Source organism: Cynocephalus volans, chromosome 3 (genome assembly GCF_027409185.1).
Source record: "Cynocephalus volans isolate mCynVol1 chromosome 3, mCynVol1.pri, whole genome shotgun sequence".
Taxonomy (NCBI): domain Eukaryota; kingdom Metazoa; phylum Chordata; class Mammalia; order Dermoptera; family Cynocephalidae; genus Cynocephalus; species Cynocephalus volans.
In genome coordinates this window covers 59,780,302-59,791,399 of record NC_084462.1, presented here as the reverse complement: position 1 = coordinate 59,791,399, position 11,098 = coordinate 59,780,302, and positions in this window count along the sequence as shown.

Genomic DNA, 11,098 nt, shown 5'->3' with positions numbered 1-11,098 from the left:
TAAACAAAAGTTAAGGAAATTCATCAATACTAGACCTGCCTTACAAGAAATGCTAAAGGGAGCTCTTCAATCCAAAAGAAGTCAATGCTAAAAAGTAGCAAGAAAACATGTGAAGGTACATAACTCACTAGTAAAGTAAGAACACTTATAACCTTAGTATGAAGACTAAAGGACAAATCTAACAAGGCAATAACAAATAGAACAGCTGTGTAAGACATAGGCAATATTAAAAGATGTAACAGGAAACAGCGAAACGTCAAAAAGTTGTGGGGGGAGGGAAACGATGTCAAAGAGTAGAGTTGGTTTTATTTTTTATTTTTTCTTAGATATCAAAGTTAGGTTGTTATTAGTTTAAAGCAATCTGTTATAACATGTTTTTGAAAGATTTATGGTAACCATTTACAAAAATTTATAAGTGACATACTAAAAGTAAATAGCAAGAAATCAAAATACATTGCTAAAGAAAACCACTCAGACACAATGGAAAAAAGGACCTACAAAACAACCAGAAAAAAGGTAACAAAATGGCAGTAACAAGTCCCTAAATAGCAATAATAACTATAAATGTAAGTGGATTAAATTCCCCAATTAAAAGACACAAAGTAGCTGGCTGGATTATAAAACATAATCCAAAAATATGCTACCTACAAGAAGCTCACTTCACCTATAAAGACACACATCAACTGAAAATGGAAGGATGGAAAAAAAATTTCATGCAAATGAAAACCAAAAAAGAATAGGAGTAGCTATATTTATATCAGACAAAATAGACTCTAAGCCAAGGAAAGTAAAAAAAGATAAGGAAGGTCATAATATAAGGACAAAGCAATCAATTCAACATTCTAAATATATACACAGACAACCTAAAGCACCCAGACATATAAAGCAATTACTATTAGACCTAATGGGAGAGATAGACTCCAACACAATAATAGTTGGGGACTTTAATATCACACTTTAGGCAAAGAACCAGTCATACAGACAGAAAATTAACTAAGAAACATCAGAATTATTCTCTACTCTAGGCCGATTAAATCCAACAGACATTTATAGAACATTTCATCCAACAGCTGCAGAATATACATTATTTTGAGTGACACATGGAACATTCTCTAGAATAGACGAAATGTTAAGTCACAAAACAAGTCTCAACAACTTTAAAAAATTGAAACCATATCAACTATCTTGTCCAACCACAAGATAATAAAACTAGAAATCAAGAACAGAAGGGACACTGGAAACCATACAATACATGGAAATTAAACAACATGCTCCTAAGCAACAAATGGGTCAAAGAAGAAATCAAAAAGGAAATTAAGAAATTCCAGGAGACAATTGAAAATGAAAACACAGCATACCAGAACCTATGGGATATGGCAAAAGCAGTTCTAAGAGAGAAATTTACAGCAATAAGTGCCTACATCAAAAAAGGAAGAAAGACTTCAAATAAACAACCCAATTTACACCTCAAGGAACTAGGAAAACAAGAACAAACCAAACCCCAAATCAGTAGGAGAGAAATAACAAAGATCAGAGCACAAATAACCGAATTAGAGATTTAAAAAGCAATATAAAAGATCAATGAAACAAACAGTTGCCTTTCAAAAAGATAAGCAAAATCAATAAATCTTTAGCTAGACTAACAAAAAAGAGAGAAGATCAAATAAATAAAATCAGAAATGAAAAAGGAGACATTACAACTGATACCACAGAATTACAAAGCATCATAAGGCACTACTACAAACAGCTACATGCAAATAAACTGGAAAACCAAGAAGAAATGGATAAATTTCTAGACACATACTTACCAAAGCTGAATCATGAAGAACTAGAAAACTAAACAGACCAATAATGAGTAATGAGATTGAAGTAGTAGTAAAAAGTCTTCCAACAAAGAAATTCCCAGGACCAGATGGCTTCACTGCCAAATTCTACCAAACATTTTAAGAATTACTAACACCAATTTTTCTAAAACTCTTCCAAAAAACAGAAGAGGAAGGAATATTTTCAAACTCATTCTGCAAGGCCAGCATTGCTCTCATACAAAAACCAGAAAAAGACATAATAAAAAAAATACTACAGAACTAATGAATACAGATGTGAAAATCCTCAGCAAAATACCAGTAGACCGAATCCAACAACACATTAAAAAGACCATTCACCACGATCAAGTGAGATTCATCCCAGGGATGCAAGGATTATTCAACACATGCAAATTAATAAGTATGTTACATAACATCAACAGAATGAAGGGAAAAAAACCATATGATCATTTCAATAGACACAGAAAAGGCATTTTATAAAATCCAACACCCCTTCCTGATCAAAACACTCAACAAATTAGGTATAGAAGAAATGTACCTCAATACAATAAAGGACATATACGACAAACCCACAGCTAATATCATACTAAATGAACAAAAATTGGATGCTTTTCCTCTAAGACTGAAACAAGGCGAGGATGCCCACTTTCTCCACTCTTATTCAACATAGTACTGAAAGTTCAAGCCAGTCCAATAAGGCAAGAGAAAGCAATTAAGGACCTACAAATGAAAAAGGAGGAAGTCAGAATATTCCTATTTGCAGTTAACATGATCATATACATAGAAAACCCTAAACACTCCACCAAAAAATTACTAGAACTAATAAATGAATTCAGTATAGTGACAGGATATAAAATCAACACACAAAAATCAATAGCCTTCCTACATATCAATAACAAAATAGCTGAAGAAGAAATCAAGAAAGCAATCACATTCACAATAGCTACCAGAAAGATGAATACCTAGGAGTGCATTTAATCAAGGAAGGGAACGCCCTCTACAATGAAAACTCCAAAAAATTGGTGAAAAAAATTTAAGAGAACACAAATAAATGGAAATATATCCCATGTTCATGGGTTGGAAGAATTAACATCATCAAAATGTCCATATTACTGAATAGAATCTACATAGTCAATGCAATCCCTATCAAAATACCAATGACGTTCACAGAAATAGAAAAATATCATCTTAAAATTTTTACGGAACTACAAAAAAGACCCCATATAGCTAAAGAAATTTTCAACAAAAAGAACAAAGTTGAAGGTATCTCACTACCTGACTTCAAAATATCCTACATAGCTATACTAACCAAAACAGCATGGTACTGGCATAAAAACAGACAAGTAAACCATGAAATAGAACAGAGAGCCCAGAAATAAATCTATGCACTTAAACAGCCACTGATTTTTGACAAAAGTGCCAAAACTATACACTGGGGAAAGGACGGCATCTTCAATAAATGGTTCTGGGAAAACCGGATATCCACATGCAGAAGATTGAAACTAGTCCCCTATTTCTCACCATACACAGAAATCAACTCAAAATTGATTAAAGACCTAAATTTGAGATCTGAAATTATGAAACCATTAGAAGAAAATATAGGGAAAGCCCTACATGAAAGGGAAGTGGGCAGTTCTTTTTTGAGCAAGACTGCAAAAGCACAGGCAACTAAAGCAAAAATACACAAATGCAATGTAGTGGATTGAATTATGTACCCCACAAACTCCCTGAAGCTTGAATTGTGTCCCCCCAAGTTATGTATTAGAAACTTAGCCCCTGCTGTGACTGTTAAGAGGGTGGAAAATCCTATTATGGTAATTGAAAGGTGGAGCCTTGAAGAGGCGATTGGATTGTAGGACCATTCAGTAGTGAATGGATTAAAAATGGTGGTCAGGGGTATGGTTCTGAGGGCTTTAAAAGAAGAGATGAGTCTGTCTCTCTCTGCTGCTCTCTCTGCTTCCACCATCTTGCAATGTGAGACCCCTGGCTCACTATCGCCACTACCAGATGGACTTTGGACTTTCCAGCCTCAGAAACTGTAATCAAAAATATTTCATCTTTATATATCACCCAGTTGCAGGTATTTTGTTATAAGCAACAAAAACAGACTAATACATGGGACTACATCAAACTAAAAAGCTTCTGCATAGCAAGGGACACAATCAACAAAGTAAAGAGGCAACCTACAGAATGAGAGAAAATGTTAGCAAACTATGCATCAGACAAGGGGCTAATATCCAGAATTTATAAAGAACACAACTCAACAGCCAAAAATCCAAATAACCCAATTAAAAAATGGGCAAAAGACCTGAACAGACATTTCTCAAAAGAAGATATACCAATGGTTAACAGGCACATGAAAACATGCTCAAAATCACTAATTGTCAAAGAAATGCAGAGTAAAACCACAGTGAGATATCATCCCTCTTCATTTAGAATGGATTATCAACAAGATAGAAAATAAAAAATGTTGGCGAGGTTGCGGGAAAAAAGGAACTCTTGAAATTGTTGCTGGGAATGTAAATTGGTACAGCCATTATGGAAAGCAAGTTCCTCAAAGAACTAAAAACAGATGTACCTTGCAACCCAGCTATCCCACTACTAGGTATATACCCAAAGGAAATGAAAGCAATATATCAAAAAGACACCTGCATTCCCATGTTCATCACACTATTCATAACAGCCAAGAGGAGAATCCACCTAAATGTTCATCAATGGATGAATGGGTAAAAACACAAAAAACAAAAAAAAACTGTGGCATGTGTACACTGTATACACAATGGAATACTACTCAGCTATAAAAAAAAGAGAGAAATATTATCATTTGCAGCAACATGAATGGAACTGGAAAACATCGTGTTAAGTGAAGTAGATAAGGCACAGGAAGACAAGTACCAAATATGGGTTTTCATAGAAGTAGAAAGTAGAATAATTGGTTACCAAAGCCTGGGAGAGGAAGAAGGGCTGGGGGAGGAGAAATGGTGGACCAGCAAGTACAAAAGTATGCTGTCTCCTCTAAGTAAATCATTGTGCAGTGTATGAATGCATTGAAACACTGTACCCTGCAAAAATGTACAAGTAAATGTTAAAATAAAATAAAAATAAAGAAATAAAATACCTATTATGTCCTTTAGTTACAAATTATATTATTTTTCCAATGCATTAATTTACATAAATAATAAAATATTTTTTAAAAGTTTGAACAATATAGCCATATCTAGAATAAATGCTAAAGTCCCCTTTCACTACTCTCCGTTCCCCAACTCCCATGTTTCCCTTAAGAGGTAAACATTTTCTAACAGTTTGGTGTATATAATCTTCTAAATCATATTTCTACTTTGCATTCTATATGTGCATATACAAACACAGAACACTGTGATTTGTTCTTGTTTTAGATGAAATTATGTTGCAAGTTTTATGTTTCCATTCATTTATACATGTCCATTAAACCGTAGTTTTAGAGATGTCGCTATAACAGAACATACAGAGATACTTCATTTGATTTGATGGTTGAAAAAATATTCTATAGTATGACTTGCATCATAAATTAACATTCCACTATGGATAGCCATTTAGGTAGCTTCCAGTTTTTCACTAATGCAAACAATGCTAAAATACCATTTTTGTATGCACATCTTTGTACATATGTTTAAATATTTTTACAGGATAGATTCCTACCAGTGGACTTATTTAGTAGAATGATCTAGGCACCAAGCTTTTTCATAGAGTCTATCCATAGTATCCTTCTATTATTTCTACAGTCTTTGGGCTGTGCTAATTTAAAAATACCGAATAGTACATACAACTGTCCATTTTCACATGACAACATATCTTAGCCTAAGGTGACTGATGCAGATAATGGTACTCATAGCAGGGTGCTATCATTGCAGCAGAACATAAGATATACAGCGTTGGCTTTAGGTCCAGACAGTAAAGAGTAATATTTTGAGGCTGAAAAGATGGTAAACCACATTATGCAGTGGTGAAACTGTTTTCCTGATCACGTTGTTTCCCTGGTGTTGGAAAATAGATAATATACCAAATGACTTTAGGCAAAGAGATTGAGAAGCAGAATGCTAGTAGTAAGTCTTGCCTGTTATTGGCTGCATTTGACAAGGTATTGGAATAAAGAGATGAATTCATAAAAGAATTGTCAGCTTGCAGAGATTAAAAGAAACAGGATTACAATTAAAAGACACAAGTGTTACTCATTATCAATTATTTGAATGACAAAGTCCAATTAATATTTTGCCTCGTCCAGGAACAATGAACACACAGCAGTCTGAGGTGAGCCGCCGAGAAGGACCCAACATTATTCATGCATCATTCCTGTAAAAATGCATAAACTGAATGCAACAATGACTAAACAATCAAAATAACTCACATTGATAAATATTCAACAAAATAACTGACCCATACTCTTCAAAAGTATCAGCGTCATAAAGACAAAGGACACCAAAGGTACATGACAATTAAATGCAATCTGATATCCTGGATAAAAAAAATATATAAAGGCATATTGGGATAATTAAAGAAATTAGCATATGGACTACAGATTAGATAAGATATTGCATCGATATTAAGTTATCTGAATGTGATTATTATTTCGTGGATATATGTTGCTTTGCGTAGCTTTGCCCCCCATGGATTTGTCACCCCACTTCCCCTGGGTGACAGAGATGCAAAGGATTACTCAAAGCCCATCTCTACTGAGCAGTGAAAGGCCCCGAAGTGGTTAATCTCCTTTTGGGATGCTCAAGCAAAAGCCATCCCTTCCTTGGGAAACTAATGCCAAATTGGGGTTCTCTTCCTGCATTTATTTTCCAGACCAGGAAGTTACAGGACGAGAACAAAGGTGGGATTATAGTTTAACACTATAGGCTGGTAACTTTCAGTGAAACAAGCCAGATGACATTCAAATAAGGCAATTAAGTGGTCCTATCAACAACAGTTTGATCTAAGCAACCATTCCTTCTTAACAGCAATTTTTCAGTATCTTTACATAACAATCAGCATCTAGTCTGTCTTTGAGCCAGCAACCTGCTGTGCCACAATCCTTATCTTGCAACAGAGACTTATAGCCTGAGGGAAATTTCCAGTCCTCCACAAGGTCAATATCTGAAACTGTAAGGCTTTGGAAAACCAGGCCCTGTGAAGTACATATGCTTTTTAGTATATTCCACAGATGTATAAAAGTGTGTCCTCATTACATGCTGAAATACTTAGGATTTAATATCATCACTGTAACTCACTCTCAAATGGTTCAGCAATACTGATAATATGTGTGTGAGTGTGCATGTGTCTAAAGAAAGCCAGGAAAAAAAAGAGAAAACTCCAAAAAGAGAGAGAAAACATAAATGTGGCAAAATAATAATTGGTGGGGGGGAAGAAAGAACATGTGGGAATTATACTATTCTTACCATTTTCGTATATATTGAAACTTTTCAAAAGAAAAGTTTAAAAAATTAAATTTTGGCATAAGGTCATAATATCTTAACCCTCATACCTTTGATGTTAAATCCTCTGAATAAGGTAGCACCCGATAAATCATTTAGGTTGGACATAATAACTTAATGAAATGAGAATAATGCTGTGGCTCTTCTATAAAAGTCCAATGGGCTAAGACAGTCATGTCTCAGAAATAATTTGGATGTGGCTATTGGCATGTGGAGCTGACAGGAATAAAATAAATAAAAGTCAACTAAGTTTTTAGTGTGTGGTATTGTCATGGAACCACCAGCCTTGACTAAAAAACTCATTGATCAAAACTTACAACAACCTTTGCCCCCCCCACCCTTCATGTGCAATAAGCAGGCAGAGAAAGATGCTCAGCCTGCAAAGAGGGCTATTCTTCAATGCTCTCTTCAGGCATGGTCAAAAAGAATAATAGAAAAGCAAGGACCTCCCAGAGGACAGAACTAAGAAACTTAGAGGGCAATGCACTTGCAGCAGAATCTGGACCCAAAGAAGGAATGTTCTGCACTCTCAGGGTAGAGGCCATTGGAATATCTGCACAATATGATTTCAGAATTGCTATGGAAGACTAATTGCTGTGAGCCTCATTCTTTTTGAATGTGGGTGTTTATGGTGGTTGTTCAGTCCTTGTCTCGCTATTGTTTGCTACGTTTTGCATGCATAATGTGTTCTTTTACTTCACTGAACTCTCAATCCAGAAAAAGAACAACAAAAATACCATGAGATCCTGAACTTTGAAACTAATACAGCAATTGCATGGGAGTTTGGGATTGTTTCTCTTGGGAGAAGGGTGACAAGTGGATTTTGGGTGAGGAAGAGAAGGCAATCAGTCTGCTGGATTGTATTATCCTGAAAATATTTGCAGAACCTCTCAGTAAGAAAATTATATATCCAGTAAGAAAATTATATATCTCAGTAAGAAAATTATATATATCGGGCTTGACCATTTGACTTCCTTTGGTCAAATGTATATAAGATACAGAATGTATATAATATATAAATAAATACATTTATATAATATAAACGTATATAAGATACAGAAGAAATGCATGTATACATTTTTGTCAAACAATAAGGACATTTACAAAAATTGGTCACATGTTGGGTTGTAGAACATGTTTCAACAAAACAAAGAACTGGTGACATACAAATCATGCCCTCTGATACAATGCATTTTAGAAGCCAATACCAAATAAAGAAATAAATCCCCATATATTGGAAAATTTTAAAGACACTTTCTAAATATTCCTGGGTCAAAGAAGAAATAAAATAGAACTGCATGACAATTAAAATACAGTACAACATATCAAGCATGTGGAGTAGAATAGCAGCTGTATTTTGTTGTACAACCTAAAATGTTAATCTTTGAAGAGAAGAAAGGATAAGAAATTAACCAAAGCATAAACTTATGAATTTAGGGGAAAAACCTGAATAACTGAAAATAAAGTAAATTAAATAAAATAAAAAGGGTTATTGAAGCCAAAAGTTGGTTCTTTGAGAAATCTAATGAATTTGACGTATCTTTGGTGATAATGACCGAGAAAACAGAGAGGAGGTCCAAATAAACAATATTAGGAATAAAAAAGATATATTCAAAAGATTAAAAAAAAATAAAATTCATGCCAATAAATTTGAAAATTGGATAGTATATGCATTCAAAAAAAATTAAATTACAACAACTGAAACCAATAAGAAATAGAAAGACTGATACTTTCTAAGGTATTACAGCAACAGCAGAACACCAGGCCCAGATGTTTTCCAAGCAAGTCCCAACTTTTTCAGAAAGGATCATCCCAACTTTACACAAACTATTCTAGAGAATTGACAAAGAGGGAGTGTTCCTAATTCATTCTATGAAATCAGTGTGAAACTTGGTACCTTGCAAAATAAGTAGCATTAGAAAGAAATATCATAGGCCAGTTTCATAGATAAATATAAATGCAAACATTCTGAGCAAAATGCCTGCAAACTGAATTCAGCAACATATAAGAAGACAATATATAATCAGAGAGCTGAGATTATTCCAGTAATTTAAATGGTTTTACATTAGGAAAATCTACACATGCAAATGCAGAAATAATGGCACAATTAGTAAATCACCATTGTGCAACTCCTCATGAAGTAAAAGATCTCAGCAATGATCCTGGATAGATACTAAAACCATCAGGTGAAAGATTGATGGGAAAGTTCTAATGGAAGGATGAGACTGACACCACTGAACTCACTGATGATTCTAAGCTTGACTTAAAGTAAGACAGTAGCATGTGACAGGATACACAGCACCACCTGGAAAGTATTCTTAACAAAACTGAACCTCGTTTCCAGATCTAGACATGCATATATGATCCTCTATAGTATCAGACATATGTATTTATACATAATCCCAGATACATATGGGAGCTCTACTTACATAACTCTATACCAATCGTGACACAGATATTTTCATGGTTCCATAAAGGAACAGAAGCTAGCACTTTAAATAACACCATACTGAGAAAGGTAATCACATAATCCTAAACATATACAGTTGTAAATATTAATTAATATACATGACCTTATAAATATATACATATGTACTCCAAACAGGTACAATTACTGATACAGCAACATATGTGCGATACTAAATATATACCCATGTGTATTAATCCGTTTTTGTGTTGCTTATAATAGAATACCTGAAACTGGGTAATTTATGAAGAAAAGAGATTTATTTGGCTCATGACTCTGGGACAGCTGTATCTGGTGCCGGCCTCAACCTGCTCCTACTCATGGTGGAAAGCAGCAGGCAGCCAGCAGGTACAAGCAGATCACATGGTGAGAGGAAGCAAGAGAGAGAGAGAGAGGGGAGGTGCCAGTGTCCTTTAAACAACCAGCTCTCATGGGAAGTAACAGAGTGTAAATTCACTCATTACCTCCCCCCAGGGCATTAATTTATTCATGAAGGATCCACCCCCATACCCCAAACTGCTCCCAGCATTGCCATCAGATTTTGACATGAGCTATGGTGGGACAGCACTTCCAAACTCTATCACCATACATCTACGAGATACTATAATACACAGACTATTCATGTATTGGTGGTGTTCTATAAATCCAGACTGATCTACATAATTTGGTTCAGATATAGAATTCATTACATAATCTGATACAGAATCAGATTTGAATCACTCTCTAAAGTCATGGATATATTTACGTAATCTTTAAAAAATACCATTTTGCACAATCCATTTTGCAAACAAGTCATTTGCACAATCCACTTATTTGCATGTTTGCATGAATCTACTCCTGTAGTGGATTATGAAAATGACTTATTTGCAAATAAATCACTCACATAATCCACTACAGGAGTAGATTCATGTATATATGTCTTTAAATTCCTGTACAGATAAATATATATTTACACAAGCTCACACAGGATATTCTACACATATGTATTTACAGAATACTAGCTACTAAAAATATAGAAAGATACATCTGGCATAATTTTATGATGCAAACAACAGATACACTTATATATTCCTCCACACATATAGATTTATGCACTTAAATATAGTTTAGGATGATCTTCGATGTAGAATCAAAATCCTATTCAGGTACAGATAAAAAAAATCCAATTAATAATCTTTTACAATCACAAAATCTATATTCATAATACTATGGAGCCACAGCTATAAAATCCTATATATAATTGTGTGGAAAAATAGATTGTAATCTAATCCAGGTCTAGATTTGGGTTCAGATTTACACCCTTAATCCTGTCCAGAGCCAGGTCTTCAACCTCATACAGATGTATGTTAACT